Source organism: Ursus maritimus, unplaced genomic scaffold (genome assembly GCF_017311325.1).
Source record: "Ursus maritimus isolate PB19 unplaced genomic scaffold, ASM1731132v1 scaffold_26, whole genome shotgun sequence".
In the NCBI taxonomy this organism is placed as follows: domain Eukaryota; kingdom Metazoa; phylum Chordata; class Mammalia; order Carnivora; family Ursidae; genus Ursus; species Ursus maritimus.
In genome coordinates, this window is record NW_024425119.1 from 2526788 (window position 1) to 2544158 (window position 17371).

Here is a 17371-nt window from a genome sequence, read left to right on the forward strand (position 1 = left end):
AGGAAGGAAGGAAGGAAGGAAGGAAGGAAGGAAGGAAGGAAGGAAGGGAGACATTTCAGCTCATCATAGACAATTTTCCTGTTGTGAAATAAGAGTTTTGGTTACGAGAATGTTTATAAAAGGAACATTGAGCAATACAGAGTATCAAACATTACAAAAATAATATTTAAAGTTTACTACAATTATTTTTAAATTTTAGACACTTTCAAAGCCCACCAATATTCCATCTTTAGTACATATCCAGTAATCAACAAATTATTGTACATTTACATCAAGTTGCTTACTGTACAGGACAAAGCATATGTGTACGAGGGGCTATTACCAGTGGAGGCAGAGTATGTAAAGGGGGGATAAATGCATAAGCTATTAAATACCTCACTGTTGTGAAACCTGAAAAAAAGAAAGGGTCAATGGAAGTATAAACTGAATGTGGGATTATAAGAGATTCACCAGCATTCATAATGAAAACAAAATGGAAAGACTTAAACTTTAAATATGGACATTGCTTTCAACTGATTTTGAGATTGTTGGAAAACATTTTCAGAAATCAAATAGGAGTAGCTGGGGTGCCTGGGTGGCACAGTTGGTTCCAAGCGCCAGACCTTTGGTTTCTGCTCAGGTCATGAGCTCAGGGTCACGAGACTGAGCCCCATGTTGGGCTCTGTGTTCGGCATTGAGTCTGCTTAAGACTCTCTCTTCCATCGGTAGGGGAAGAAAGGGATAAAGAAAGGGGCGGTAATCAGAAGGGGGAATGAAGCATGAGAGACTATGGACTCTGAGAAACAAACTGAGGGCTTCAGAGGGGAGGGGATGGGGGAATGGGATAGGCTGGTGATGGGTAGTAAGGAGGGCACGTACTGCATGGTGCACTGGGTGTTATACGCAACTAATGAATCATCGAACTTTACATCAAAAACCAGGGATGTACTGTATGGTGACTAACATAATATAATAAAAAAACATTAAAAAAAAAACCTCTCTCTTCCCTCTGCCCCTCCCCCCTGCATGGACCAGTTCTCTCTCTCAAATAAATAAATAAATCTTTAAAAAAGGGGGAAAAAAGAAATCAAATAGGAGTACCTAATAACTCTGATGTCTAATGTAGCATACAATATGTATCAGACAATTTTTTAGTGGAAGGAAAAGACATATCTATATATCTATCTATATATGTCTAAATCTCTATAGATTTATATATATAATATCTTTTAAAGATATGCATGAGATACTGTATGGAAGCTCAAAGGAAGAGTCAGCTCATCAGAAATCTGAAGAGGGGGAGGTCACCAAGGAGATGATACATACATTTATTCCAACCACCCTGTAAAATGTGGTCATAGTTGATTCTCTGCAACTAATTCTCTCTCTCTCTCTCTCTCTCTCTCTCTCTCTCTCTCTCACACACACACACACACACACACACACACACGTGTGAGAGCACACACATGGACTTTGCATTCAAATCCTACTTCCAATGCTTTCTCTATGACTGGATTATCCCCAGTGACTGTGACTAAGACCTCAGACTTGCTACATCCAGAGTAAGATAACATACATTCCTCTTCGGTACCCACGAACAACATGTTACACTTCTGACAAGTATCCAGGAAAGTCTACCTGTTAACCTCGAAATGTATTTTATTAGAAAGTAAAAATCTTGGCAGGCTCCAGTGTGAGGCATGCCTACTGTCTGGGTTCCTTTCCCACTCAGGCACTGGTCAGACTTTTGAGTTCATTATCACTTCATCAGTATGTCTGTCAGCTGCCAATGGTGAGAGAAGACAAAACCACTTGCTAACAGCCGGACTTTCTGACTTCTCTAAAGCAAAAACAAATCCATAACAGATGGATACTTTTTAAGCCTAATATGCCCATTTATTCATTTTAATTTATTGGATCAATTAACTCAACTCAGAATAGGAAACAACTGACACTAGATATGTGATTAAACTGGCACCATTCCAATATTCTACTGTCAGAATTAAGCACAAGAAAGTCAAGATTTAAGCTGAGGGAGATATAAGCACTAACCTACCTTTGATATAATGCTAATACTTAGGTTCAAGTCTGGCAGAGATTCAGGAAAGAGATTCAGAAGGTAAAACAGCAGAAGTGACATCCTGGTAAAAGCAATGAAGTGTCCTAGGAAGTAGAAAAGCTAACAACATAGGCCTCACGATAAGAAGTAGTTACATGTTGCACATTTAAAATAAGGAATATGTGTGGTTTTTTGGTTTGTTTGTTTTCAGAGAAGACAACAAAAGCAATCATTCCTTCTAAGCAAAATATTTTCCCAGTGCCTTTTCTATTCTGGAATGTGGGTTCAAGTCTTCAATTTCTCCCTGGGTAAAATGTAGCCATAGTTAAATCTCTAACTAATCTAATTGCTAATTTGCTACATCTTTTGTCCATACTCAGAAAAATTACAGAATACTGAGAAAACAGATTTTAGACATAAACATAAGAGAAAGTATTCTAGATACGACTCTGCTTTCCTTAGACAAATACAGCATTTGATTCTCTGCTTAGAGTTTACAGTATGCATGGAAAAATAACCTTTGAAATCTTTTCCAAATGGTGTGATAGTAAAAGAATCATAAACACTGACCATTTTTTACACTGAAATCTTTTATTTATTCACATATACATCATTAGAATATAAAAGTGCTTTCAAAAGTTTTAATATGTAAATGTAAGTAGTTTTCACCTTAGAAGTTACTAGCTTACCTTGGCAGGAGGGAAAGCGAATACTCAAAGTGAAGGCAGAACACATTCCAAGTAACTATAAATGTGATAACTTAGGTTGTAAAGTTTTCGTTTTTCTATCATCAACCTCATAATTCAAGTCATCAAGCGTGCTGACATTAAAATCAGAATTATTCTACACCACATACTTATGTCCAAAATTCTTTGTCAAAGTTAATTATTCATATTCCTCATTAAACATATACTATATATCAACTTAGGCCCTCTTTTTAAGATACAAAATTACTTTACAAATGTAATTTTTCCTATTGTGATGCTGAAGAAGCCTAGCAATAAGAAGAGAGATGCAAGAGAGAATAGGTTTCTCAATTCCTAGAGTTTTCTTTTTATCAATCTACTATTAAGGCATACAAACCCTCATTAATTTTTCATCAGCAAGACTAAGGAAAACCAGATGTGAAAAATGAAGTCAGAGAACAGAATTAATCTAGCAAAATCAGGGATAGTTTGGCTGGGGTGCCTGGGTGGCTCAGTCAGTTAAATGTCTGCCTCTTAGGTTTTGGCTCAGGTCATGATCTCAGAGTCATGGGATCAAGTCCCACACTGGGCTCCATGCTCAGCAGGGAGTCTGCTTGAGGATTCTCTCTCCCTCTCTTGCTCTGCCCCTCCCCTCTAAAATAAGTAAATAAATCTTCAAAAAATAAAATAAAATAGGTAAAGTAGTTTGGCAAACTGGAAAACTGAGTTAGAAATGAAAATTTAGAAAATATAAACATACCCCAAATGGAAAAATGCTACTGAGGCAAGCTATAGCAGCTTTCACTAAGGATAAAAATTCAGATATAGAAAATTGTATCAGTTGAGAAGAGGTGAACTTAAAAACAACTGCTGAGAATTGTGGAATTATCATTAGTGAAGATGATTATACTGGAACTCAACACCCATATTTCTGGAATGGGGTTAGTATGAGTGCTTAATTCTTAGCAATTCTGACAAGTACTAGGTTTTATAAAGAGAGGGGAAAAAGATAAACCAGTAGTTTTTGTTTTTTCTCACTGAAAACTGTACACTTGAGAATAAATGAATATGGGTGTTGCTTGATATGGTGGAAAGAATCCATGGGCAATCCAAGTTGCAGGTCTAGGCCCAGTTCTATCACTAAACTGGCCTCTGACTACGCACAAAGTACTTAGCCATTCTGAATGCCTCTTTCCTTAAACGTAAACTAAGAGGATGGAAAGGAAGAGAGGAAACCAACATGCACTGAGAGCCCAATACGTACACCATGCATTCTTAGTTATTTTCACATGTTGATAATATTCATGTTATGCTTACAACATCTTTGTGAATTAGTATTTTCATTTTCATAAGTGAGGAAAGTTGATTCAAGGAGACTAATTTGCCCAAAGTCACACCTATAGAATAGGCAACAGAACCAGAATGTGTGCCCAGCTTTATTTGGCTCTGAGGTGCATGATTAAAAAAAATATTGCACTGCCTCTTAATAGCCTCAAAAGGTGTCAGTAACCTTAATTCTCTATGGGTTTCTAATTAGAAACATGCCACCCCTTTTGCCATTTTCTTATTGAAGACCTTTCTTCTGGCATACTGACCTAGCTTCCTGACAGGTTCTTCCTGCCCCAATCTCTGTTTTCCCTCATCTACTTCCCATTTTGTGACCAGAGTGATCTGCCAAAGAGATACCAACTTATTTTTATATTCTTGCATAAAGGCTCTTTATTCACATATACATCATTAGAATATAAAAGTGCCACTCTGTCCATGTCCACAAATGACTGTGAAAGTGTCATGAGTATTGATTTTAGAGTTACAAGTAAATTTTAGCAGGTAGGTGAATTTGCAGAATGAATATATTTTTCCCAAAAATATAGGGAAAAATGCCAAAATCTTTGGAAATACATATGAATGTTCTCAGAGTGTTGCTTCCAACTTTCCCTCCCAACCTCATTATTCCAGTCATAACAAACTACTCGCTACTGCCCATTATCAAAAGATTAAAAGGACTAGCAGAAGACAAATAAGAAGTATGAGAGTGAGACATCATACAGTCAAAGGGAAGAGACAGCTTTAAGAAAAAAATGGGGTGGTGGGAATTAGTAGGTAGCAAATACTACAGAACATCCACATAGAATGAGGACCAAAAAGACAGTTTGCTCCTTAACTTTTGGTAAGTAAACAAATTCTGTAATTTCATATTGAAAAAGGTGTGTCTCCAGTTAGGTATTTTCCCCCAAATGCAGATTAGATATTCCCATAATTCCAAACACTGCATATGACAAATTCAGTGTGGGGACCTAAGTCCCCCAATGCATCAAGTAGGTAGATATCAATTCAAGCATATAATCCTATATGACCACAGGGACATTTCTTCACTCTCCTATAACAAACTTGGAAGAAGAGGACTGACTACTTCTCGAAGCATTAAAACACAGAAACTGCTCTCATCAATGGTTCTAAAAGGATTAGCACTGCTGAACATGATATGGAAAGAAATAATCCCTTATTTGTAGAAATATGCTATTAATGTGGGAGAGATTCTTAGTCTTTTATTAGCAAAAAAGGAGAGAAGTGCTTGATACCATATAGTTGGGGGCAGTGAATTCAATAAACTTATGGAAGAGAAACAGAAAATGTTAAAGGAAGATAAATATTTATTATACAAGTACCCAAGTGTTATTTATAAAGGCTTCTAAAGCAACTGCATGCTTTCCCAGTGTATCACCTAAAACCATGGGTAAAAGATAGTCTATCTGAAGTGCCCACAGAGAACATTCATGAGGAACAGAACATGCTTTAGAGGTCTCAAGTTTCTAGGAATGAAGCTACTTTGCCTTAAAATTATACTCTGAAGTGAAACAGATAATTCAAAGCAGAAGCAGCATTTTCTACGCTGACAATTCAATGTATAATTGATTAAATAAAAACCATCATTGACAATCATGGTATATGTGCACCAGGCAACTGCTACTTTTAGAAGAGAAACCTGTCTCATATGAGAATATGTAGCAAAAGAAATTGAAGCTTGAGATAAAGTTACATATATTTACAGCGAAGTGAAGGTCAATTGTCTTGTACTAAGTGCTGAAGGAAAAAAGACCCCCCCCCAAAAAAAAAGGAATAAATTTAGCTTGATAACAGCAGGAGTAAAAGGCAATCAAGTACAGTCAATACTTCTTATTTGAGGTAGTTATACTGTATAAAGTAGCTGTCAACACTGAATTAGCACATACTGAACTTCTGCTCCTAAGGAAAATACAGTGTTAAGTTCGGGTAAGCCTCTGGCTACAACATTTTCATCAACCAATCAAAGCATAACTGTATTTTACGTGTGTTCTTGCTCAAAGGTATCTTATTAAATATATGTTATTGATTCATTAACATTGAACTCATCACCAACAGTGCTGTTATCTCATGCCTGAATGGAGGTTCACTAATATGTGTTTTCTCCATAAGGTCCATCACAGCCTTTGTGTCTTAGGAACATTAAATGGCACTTGATGCAAAAACGTGAAAGGTGGCCGAAACAGAACATAAAAAAGGACAACTGTTTACAGCTTGGGAGCTAAAACAAGAAGGCAAAATACCACCCTGTTCAACCTCATCTGGTGATGGGCATGTAGGGCGAGTCAAAAAGTTTTGCCACTCTGTCCATGTCCACAAATGACTGTGAAAGTGTCATGAGTATTGATTTTAGAGTTACAAGTAAATTTTAGCAGGTAGGTGAATTTGCAGAATCCATGAGTAATGAGGGTTGACTGTACTTGTTTCTCAAATTTTTAAATGAAAACAAACCTTAATTTTCTACCCAGTTAGGCAATCCTGATTCCTCTTAGAGTGACTATGATCTGAAAGGGGCCACCTTTTCACTTTTAGTGAAGTTTTCACTTTTACTTTAGAAAATAAGCAGGGTAGCTGCACATCAAGAAACTAAATGGACAAGAAAATACCTATTCACTACGCTTCAATCATATCATCGTAACTTCCTGAATAAGAACATGTAAATAAAATCGTGGATAAAATCAGTAAAGACTGAGTTTAGGACTGGATCTGAACAAAAAATTGGAATCAGTAATTCTTTACATCCTCAGATTATAATCCATGATAAGGATTCTCTTTTGCCAATTTTAAGGTGGATTCACTCCTAGTGGATTCCTGAGATGGAAAGGCTCAGAAAGGTATAGGTTTGATTCCCTGTCACCCGTAATCTTCCAGCAACTGTAACAGCTTGACTGTATATAAGAATACTCTACCACTGATTTCCTGCAGACAACTTTGTCTCTAAGAGAAATAAAAATGTGCTCAATAGTCAGAGAAGGAGTGGAAGAATTTACTAAGTAGAGTTATGGTGAAGTGGCATCTTAATAAAATCCCTAAGGTTTTGAAAAGAGATACAGAGAGCTTGCTTTTCCATTACAAAGGCCTACGAGTGAACACAGCTACAATAAGAAGCCTGAGAAATATAGGGCAGATTTTTTTTTTTTTTTACTTACCATTCTAAGAAGGGCAATGGGTATTGTCTGTTGTGTTACAACAGCAGGGTAACCTTCCCGCTCTCTCTCTCTCCATACTTTCAAAAACATTTATATACCATGCAATGTGCTAGCAACGTGCTGGAAATTACAAAGATAAAAACAATACATGGCCTTGATTCAGGATCTATATGGAAGAGACTATAGGTAAAGAGGCAAATAAACTATAATGTGTTCTATCTACACTATCTCCAAACTGGAAACAACTCAAATTTCTATCTATGGTTGAATGGATAAATTGTTGTATAGTCATGGACTGGAATACTACATAGCAATGAGAATAAATAACTCGAACTACATGTAGGTGTAGCAGAAAACAAGAAAGTGATCAGGAAGATCTAAACATGCTACACTAAGAAAAATATTTTTGTGTGTGAGGAATATGAGAAGAGGAAACAGAGACACTGAAAAGTTTTACATCAAAGATTCACCATATCCAAACTATATCCCAAGCATTATGGCAGGCAATACGAAGCATGTATTACAATGAGACAAGACCACTTAAGAGGCAATCAAGAAAATACAAGCAAAAATCATCATGAAGGTACAAATTATAGTAGTGACAGATGTGCTAAAAAGAAGAGGACAAGAGAAATCAAGTATTTTAGAATCAGAAGGACTGGGTGCTGAAATGGTTGTGAGCAATGGAGGAATCAAAGATGAGTCCCAGAATCACTCTGGAAGGAGCAGGAGGTATTTTTTTCTTTGCAGTATTTTTTGTCACATTAAAAGACTCTTAAAAGAAAACAAAACAAACCATCTCTTTAGTGTTAGCCAAGCCTTGCAGGCACACACAAAAATTATGAAAATTATGTATTATGAATTTGACATCTTTGACAAGAAAAAGTTTTATGAAGTCTATGAGGTACAAATGATTTAGAAGTAAAACCTAATGAAGTGAATTTGGAAGAAACACAAGACATTTAAATATACTATAGTGATGTACTAGTTATTGTATTTTATTTATTTTCTAATATTTTTTTATTTTAAGTAATCTCTACCCCCAATGTTGGACTTGAATTCACAACCCTGAGATCAAGAGTCACATGCTCTACCAACTGAGCCTGCCAGGTACTCCTGCACTTGTTATTTTAAAAAGCTAATATTCTTTTGTATATACACATCGCTAATTCAAAATTTCTTTACAGAATTTCCCAGAAGCTAGCACTAGCTAAATTTTAGTGGCTTTTAAATACAGCCCATTTACACACACACACACACACACACACACACACACACACAATGCAAGACTAATACACCTGATAACATATGAACCTGGCTTAAGGACTGCCTACATCAGCCATAGCTTCTGAATAAATGTTTTACTCAATGAAGCACTATAACAGCTTTCATGTGTGTGTGTGTGTGTGTGTGTGTGTGTATACAGATACATATTAGTTTCCAACTCATGATCATTTTTTCACTGTCTGGTAATATAAGAGAAGTCACTGTCACAAAAATCAGGCCAGGGTAAAGGACTCCTTCCTGGTAAACCAAATGGTTCACCTCTGCCTCTATATTCACACTTACATAGAGTGGAATAGATAACAGACATTCTGTGACTAAGTTTCATCCCTCTAAACATTACCTTCAGGATTTCATTTTACAGGGATAACTCTGGCAGAAAGAATGAAAGAAATCTAAAAGAACTTACTATTTACTTACATGTGTCAAATGCTGGCCACTGTGTATATGCTTTCCCATACAATTTATTATTTCAGTCTCCTAACTCTACAAGACAGCATTTACCAGTTTCATATGGAAACTGAGATCCAGAGTAAAATAAATGCCGAAGGTCACACACTAAACGTAATTTTAACGTGAAAGCTCAGGCTTTTTTTTTTTTTTTTAGATTTTATTTATTTATTTGACAGAGAGAGAGACAGCCAGAGAGAGAGGGAACACAGGCAGGGGGAGTGGGAGAGGAAGAAGCAGGCTCCCAGCAGAGCAGGGAGCCCGCTGAGGGGCTCGATCCCAAGACCCTGAGAGCACGCCTTGAGCCGAAGGCAGACGCTTAACGACTGAGCCACCCAGGTGCCCCGAAAGCTCAGGCTTTTATCACAACATTAAGGAAATACTTAAAATATCATATAGGTAATACATTCCCATGGTTAAAATTTCTAAAAATTATTCAAAATTATGTGTATGTATGTAGAGTGAAAAATATCCCTCTAACCTTTGTCCATCGTATTGTCCTCCACTGATCCAGAAAACAACAAGTGTATGTGTGTCCACATATGTACATTCCTATAGTCCCTATTTTCAACAAATGGCAGGATGCTATGCTCACTGTTTTCCATTTTGTTTTTTTCATTTAATAATAACTAGGATTTCAGATGCATATGCCATCTAACCCTACAATTCCACTTCTGGGGCTTTATCCTACAGATATACCTGCATACATGCAAGATGCCTTTTGTATAGGGTTATTCATATCTTTATACAAATTTTGTATTATTACAAATTTATTACTATTTTGTAGTATTGTATGTAAAATAGCTAAGTATTAGAAGTGACTTCAATGCCCAACAATGGAGAACTAATTGAACATAGTACCATGGAATACTATACTACTGGAGGAGAAAGAGTAATGATTTGGAAAGATATCCCAAATATAAAAGTAGGTCAGCTAAAATTTAAAAGATAATATACAGTACGCTCTACAGTTTGAGGAAATACACACTCTCTCATACACAGATGATGAAAGCATATGTGGTAGAGTCTTTGTTGAGAACAATTTAGCAATAGGTACCAAAATAAAATATGCAGTATGCTTTGACAACAATTCCATTAAAGAAGCTATTTCTAGAGAGTTATGCTTACATGTGAAAAGACGCAAGTATAATAATGTTCTCTGCAGTTTAGTTGCAATACTGCAAAACTGGAAATAACCTAAATGGCCTTCATCAGAGAAATAATAAAAAAAAAAAAAACAATATAACATCTATATAATGGAACACTAACCAGTTGTTAAACAGAATAGAGCAGATCTTTACGTTGACATTAAAAAATAACCATGACATATTCTTCAGTTAAAATACAAATTGCAGAACAATGCATTTAACATTTCATTTACATACATAAAATCAGAAAAACAAATGTAAAATAAAATGAAACAAGAACTCTATTCCCACCACAAACACATAAACAGACACACAAGTATCCTATATGCTTTCCCATTTCTACTGAGTCAAGATTTGCTACTTTGAAAGTGAAAACTTAATAGAGTTAAGTAAAGACATGCAGAATTTAAACATGCCAAGAACATCTTTGCGGTGGAAGAAATTTAAACACAAGAATCATATTATTAAAATTCCAACTCCTTTATTTTCCAATGATAAAACTCAATTTGTGATGTTTCGGTGGTGATATGAAAATGTCATATGTAGGAACATAAATGGAAGACAAAACCTGAAATAATACCTCATTACGATAAATGCTTGGGCTAAAAGTGATACTTTTAGTAACATAATTTTATAGGACTAACCAGCTATAAGTATGCACGGTAATTGGTAAATTACTTGAGAAAAGAATGGGTATCCCATACAGCACCTAAGACTGTTCTGCATACACAAAGGGCTCAGAAAACATAAATGGCAAAAAAATGTTAAGAAACAGAAATTCCGTAATACAGAAACTCAATCTGAGTCATGTAATAACAGGCAATCACCTGTCTTGGGGCTTTTGAACCAGTAACCAGATCAGAGACGGGGTAAATGATTTAAATTTTTTCTATTCCGGATGTGAGGAAAGCAGAAAACTAACCAATAAAGACTCAATGCTATCCTTAAAGCACACATGCAAAACTATACCCATATATAATATAAACAATATGGGATAAATTAAACATCAAAATTGTTTCTTAAGTTATAATCTTAGCATAACTGGATAATATCACTGTTGACTTTTAAAAATAGGCAAAACGGACACTGACTTGACACTAAGGGATGAACAATGAAGAAAATAATCACTGTGGAATAGAAAATAGCAGAAATAATAAGACAGCAATCATAAAGCCAACATCAGTAAGTTCAAAAGTCAGGAACACAGAAGAAATATGGGCTTAAAATTCTCTTCTTTGGGAATTTTCCCCTTTTGGTTGGGAATGACATTCTGACACTTAATTACTCCCACAGAGGAAATGCTTTTCTATAAATTCTTTTTCAAAATTACAAAGAGCTGAGAATTACACAGTAAATTTTTGGCAGTTAACCTTGGAGAGACTGTTGCTTGGAGCTGCTACACCCAAACACTAAGCTTCTCAGCAAACAGGGCCTGCTGCGGCCCATAAACTAATCTCTGTGGAGGGCCCCCCTGCGAGACCCCCATGTTCTACAGCTAGTGCCAACACCCTTTTCAATACTCCAAAGGTTCACTCGCAACTCTGCATAAATTGCCAGTTTCTCTTGGCTCTAGAGACAGCTTCACCTGCAGGGTTTCATTTTTCTGTTTGACACCTTAATGTTGATTTTCCTATATACTACAAAAGAGCCCTCTCCAGTGCTTCTCACACAATTACACAATCACTCCATTGTAAGTCAGGAGAGGATTAATGATTGGGTTTTATTTGATTGTAGTTTTGATTAATCCCGACTTTGTTTAATTTGTGACCTTTGCTGGAATCCCAAGGGCTGGGAATTAGAAAATGCACACTGTACCACTGTACTCTGAGTAGTTTGAGCTTGCCAATTTATTTCATGCCTCATTAGCCACAAAAGCTATGAAATTTTAGTCCAAAACAGCTTCACATTTTTTCAGGGTATGGGTACAAAATTCTGTAAGCTTTTCATTCTGATTTAAATATAGTAAGCCAATAATTAAGTCTATCCTTATTATACCCATAGGGTCTTAATTCCAATTGGCAGGTATCTCAGTAAAATATCAAACGTAGGCAAGTCATATCATGATACAGCTGTCCTGACTTCCCGAGGATTAGAATTAGTTTTTGTTGGGGTTGAAAAAAATTACTTTTTAGAATGTAAAAAATTAAAATATTTGTTGATTAAGTTGTCCTTGAATTCAAACCAAATCCATATGAAAAAATTTAACCCAGTTTGTATTAAATCTTAAAGATACTATATCATAGAAAAGGTGCTGTAGGTTTTAGTTATTTATCATTTGAGAATTGGGTATTTATAACATTTTTATAAATAATTTATACTACACAGTAACTATATAAAAACTTTCCTTTTTGAGGTTCCCCGAATGAACAGATTATTTATAAGAAATTACAGAAGATGCCCTTTTTACGACACTCAATTCTGCTAGCTGATTAACTTAAAAAAGTTGACTACAGAATGGAAAAATTACACATATAAACATACACTGTTTCAATCTTGTTGCAGGTGAGGTCAAAACTCACCATATGATCCCGACTTAAATTGTGCATTGTCTTTTTTGTATCCTATCCAGTTTGTTTTGTTAAAGTAGGACTAGAATTTAAAGATCTTTGAAAGCAATTTCAGTCTAAAACACCTTTAGATTAAAAAAAATTCCTTTTCACCTCAGTCAACAACGATTTTAAAATGACTTCCTTGCATCCTCTTCCCACAACATTCAGCTTCAGTTTCATAAAAATATTTGGTCTTACAAATGTCATTGGTTTCATGTAATCATAAAAACACCTAATTCTACTTATTCTTGATATTGTAATCAACAATATAATTATATCCTTGATATATGTGAAAACAAACATAACTAACTTATGGCAATCATACAACTCAAAAGGCTAACTGAGATGGGCGGGGTGTATTTGAGAGTAGTCTACTAGCTGTTCCAGCGTTCCATGAGGATCTTTAACAAAGTGAAAATAAAGCCTCAATTAATCTAACAAGTATGGTAAGGGGTAAGGAGAAATTTATCAGAAGGGCTTCTTATATAGCCTCAAAATGCTCATAAAAATGTTCAAAATGCTAAAAAAAAGAGAGAGAGATGTTTACCATTTAAGTGGTGGATTTGTGCTTCTAGAGATAATATAATTATCATCAATTTTATCAAGTGATGAGAGGTAGGAGCCACGACTCGCTTTCCTGTTTTTCTGCAAATTCCATTATACCATCTGTCTCTTATTTTTGTCTGTCTCTCAATGTACCAAGTCTAGAATGTAAATGAATAGAATATTGTGCAGGTAAAACAGCACTGGGAAAGGAAAAATCCTACCTTACTTTATATATACATATATATTCTTACTGTAGTGGGGTATTATCTCTGCTGTATGTTTGAGAAAGGCATCTTTTAAATTAAACTTTCTTTTGTTTTAAGTGAGGCTTAATATTTTTAAAAAATAGTTTAACTGGCCATATGCATTTCCACTTTTGTGAGCTGCTTATATTTTTTGCCTCCTTTTGTATTGGGACCAATGTTGCCATTTCATAGATGAAGAAACAGAGGCCCTGACAGGTTAACTTCCTTAAGGCTCTTCAGTGAATTAATCATATCCCTGAAGTTAAAATTTGGGTATCTTTCTAACACAATAGGTGTATAGGAAGTACTGTGGAAATACTGACCGGCAGTAAGCTTAGCATGTAGGCTCAGGACACCCTCTAGCCCATGACCGCCACCACAAACAAGGAAACAAAAATATTTTTAAAATAACGTTTGTGAGTTTTGAAAAAATACAGAAACAGTAATGGGATACATCAGAACATTTTTGATTCTCTTTACACATATTTTGTTAAATTGATAAGAGAGCTTGAATTACATATGGGAGGTGACTAGCCTCTTTTCTCTGAGTGGTTTGGTGCCTCTAAATGCCTGACTCTGGTGTTATCCTTCTAGCTCAGCCGAAGAGTCTAATATGCTAGGCAAAATGGAGTTATTTTTCTGAACAAGAGACTTTGGTAGACACATTCAATACCTATTCCATCATCCTTGTTTTCTTTTACCCTTCCTTCCTTCCTTCCTTCCTTCCTTCCTTCCTTCCTTCCTTCCTCCCCCCCCCTTTTTTTTAAAGATTTTATGTATTTATTTGAGAGAGACAGGGGAAGAGAGCGAGACGCCAGTGGGGGGGGGGGCAGACAGGCAGGAAGAAAGAATCTGAAGAAGACTCGGTACTGGGTAGTGAGCCTGATGTGGGGCTCAATCCCACAACCTTGAGATCATGACCTGAGCCAAAACCAAGAGTCGGATGCTTAACCAACAGTCACCCACATGCCCCTCCATTTTCCTTGTTTTCTAATGGAATCTAGATTTTGAATCTGTGAGTCCCTGCCCAAGCATGATTTTCTAAGCTCCTTTGTCAGTAAGAAATAAAAGGAAATCTAGTGGGTGGGTCTTTAATGAAAGAGTTAGACTCATTTGGCAAACACCTTTTGCCCCTTGTATGTGTCTTTATCTGTAATATGTATGCAAAGCTGCAGTACCCAGCCATTTTGCAAGCACAAGGAGAAAAGCCATGTACTAAATAGTGGGAAAAAAAGAATGAGCCCGGACCCTTTTGGTATCATAGAACCACGAAAGTTGTACTAGACTGCCTTCCTCCATACTTGTTAGGTGAAAAAGTAAAACCCTGTCCTATTAATATTTTCTTATACTTTTATTGGAATAGGGGCATCATTTTTAATTAAAAATGAAAACAATGCTAAATTATATTAAAGTAACCTGTCAAAAGTAATTACTGAGAAAAATCATTCTAGCATTTACATGTCAGATAGTTTGGAGTTGAGAAAAAAGTTAGGAAGATGGGTTGCAGTTATTCAGGGATAACACACTAAATGCTAAAACGCAAGTGGTTGCAAAAACAAAGGATATGAAATCTAAGAGACTTGGCAAGTAAACTATCTCAAAACAAATTCAATTCATGTGAAAGAATGGACCAATTCATAGATACGGTAGATGATCCAAACCCAAAAATAAATGTAATTTAAGAGAGAGAAATAATCATTTTAGGAGGAAAGAATCAACCAAAGTCAATATATAAATGTTTGTGAGTTACAAGCAAACATATGCTCACCTCACCCCCAACTGTTTTTTTTTTCCTATCACCTTTCATGCTTAAGGCCAGGGGTCAAGCTCAAGGTCCTGAATGTGTATTCAGCAGTATACTAAAATTTTAACAAAAACTCTGTATGGGATGTGGTCATACTCCTGATTACAAATAAAGAGCCCCACTTATTCCTGTTATTCATGAAATAATACAAACTGTAGCCACAGACAGGAGAAAATGCACTGCTAAGAGAAGAAATTATGCTATCCAGCCCCTGAACTGAGATGCAAAAAACAAAATTATGTTCTTGGGGAGAAAAGGGGGTATATAGTTTTCAAACAATGCAATTATATATTTTGGGAAGCATAAATAATGCTTGGCTTAATTTTCCATAGTACAAATTCAATCATATAAAGCCAATGGAAAAGGTTTTATATTACTCAGACCTAATCAAATACCATTCCATTCAGCTGTTGAAAACACTTATTTCTGGCTATATATATCCACAGGAAAAAGGAAAGCATGGCTACTTCAAGTGAAATAGCCAGAAGGATAATTGATAACTCCGTACAAGAAAGCAATTGCTCTTTTTTGAGTAAAACAAAAAACACAAAATACAAAACAAAAACAAAAAAAAAACAATAGTGCTTGTAAATTTTCTGCCATGGATAGCAACTATTTCTAGGAATTTCTAGTCTAAAATAAGATCATCTGCGAATCAATAACCACTGTCACATTAGACTTACAATAACAATAATCAATCCACTACCCAGTATGTAGCTGAAAGCAGTAACTTTAAGGATCTAATTCATCCAAATAAAACCAAAGACTTTTCATTGTGTTTCTTAAAGAACAAAGTCTCAATGGGAAAATGGGAAAGGAAATAATAAGAAACCACTCAAAACAGTACATCTGTGTAAGTCAACACATTATATTAAATCAAAATTATAAAATTCAACATTAAAGATGGGGCAAAAAATTAAAATTAAGCAAATTATCTTAGGATTTACGTGTAAAATCCTTGACCTATGCTACTAGATAAGTCCTGCCATCTTCACATATCTTGAATAATTTTTGCCCATTTTCTACACTTAACAACACTGGCTTTCTTTCAGATCTTTGAATAAAACTAAGGTCTTTACCACCCCTGGGACTCTCCTGATATTGATTCCTCTGCTTGGAATATTCTTCTCCTCTTCTAATCTACTTTACTGGCCTCCATAGTCATACGGCACTCCTACTCATCCCCCAAGTCTTTTTTATCTAAATCTTTAGAAATGTAAATATTTTCTTCAGCTTACTGAGATATTGGTATATAACATATGCAAGTTTAAGGTGTACTACGTGATGATTTGATACATGTATGAACTGTAAAATGACTATCACAATATGGTTAGCTAATACCTTCACTCCATCACATAATTATGATTTTTACTTTTAGTGGTAACATTTGAGACATACTCTCTTCAACAACTTTCAAGTATATAACACAGCACTATAAATTACACTCGCCATGCTGTGTCTTAGATTCTCAAAACTTAACTCATTTTATAGCTGGAAGGTTATACCCCTGTACCAATGCCTCTTCATTTCACAAAGCCCAAGCCCCTGGCAAACACGATTCTACTCTCATTTCTATGAGTTCAGCTTTTTGGATTTCACAAAAAAGTTTCGAACATATAGTACTTGCCTTTCTCTGTCTGACTTATTTCCTCAAGGTCCATCCATACAGTCATAAAAGAATTTCCTTTTTTATGGCTGAATAATGTATTACTGTATATACCTACACCACATTTTTTACATCTATTCATCCATTGATGGACATATTAGTTGTTTTTCACGTCTTGGCTACTGAAATAACACTGCAGTGAATACGAGGGTACAGATACCTCTCTGAAATAGTGTATTTCCTTCAGATATATACAAAGAAGGGAGACTGACGGATGACACGGCAGTTCTATTTTTCCTATTTTGGGGAATCTCCATATTGCTCTCTCTAATGGCTGTACCAATTTACATTCCTATCCACGGTACAAAGGGTTCACTTTTCTCCACAGAGTTGCAAACGCTTGTTATGTCTTCTCTTATCTTTTTGTTAACAGCCACTTTAGCAAATGTGAGGTGATATCTCATTGTGGTTTTTATTTGCATTTTCCTGATGGTCAGTGAGGTTGAACATCTTTTCATGTAC

At 35.6% G+C, this 17371-nt stretch overlaps 1 protein-coding gene across 5 annotated transcripts in view; it reads right to left on the bottom strand.

Moving 5' to 3' along the window:
* Window positions 1-17371, bottom strand: part of ERC1 (ELKS/RAB6-interacting/CAST family member 1) — a 555538-nt gene that overhangs the window by 212234 nt on the left and 325933 nt on the right. The gene's annotated exons all lie outside the window — the stretch shown is intronic.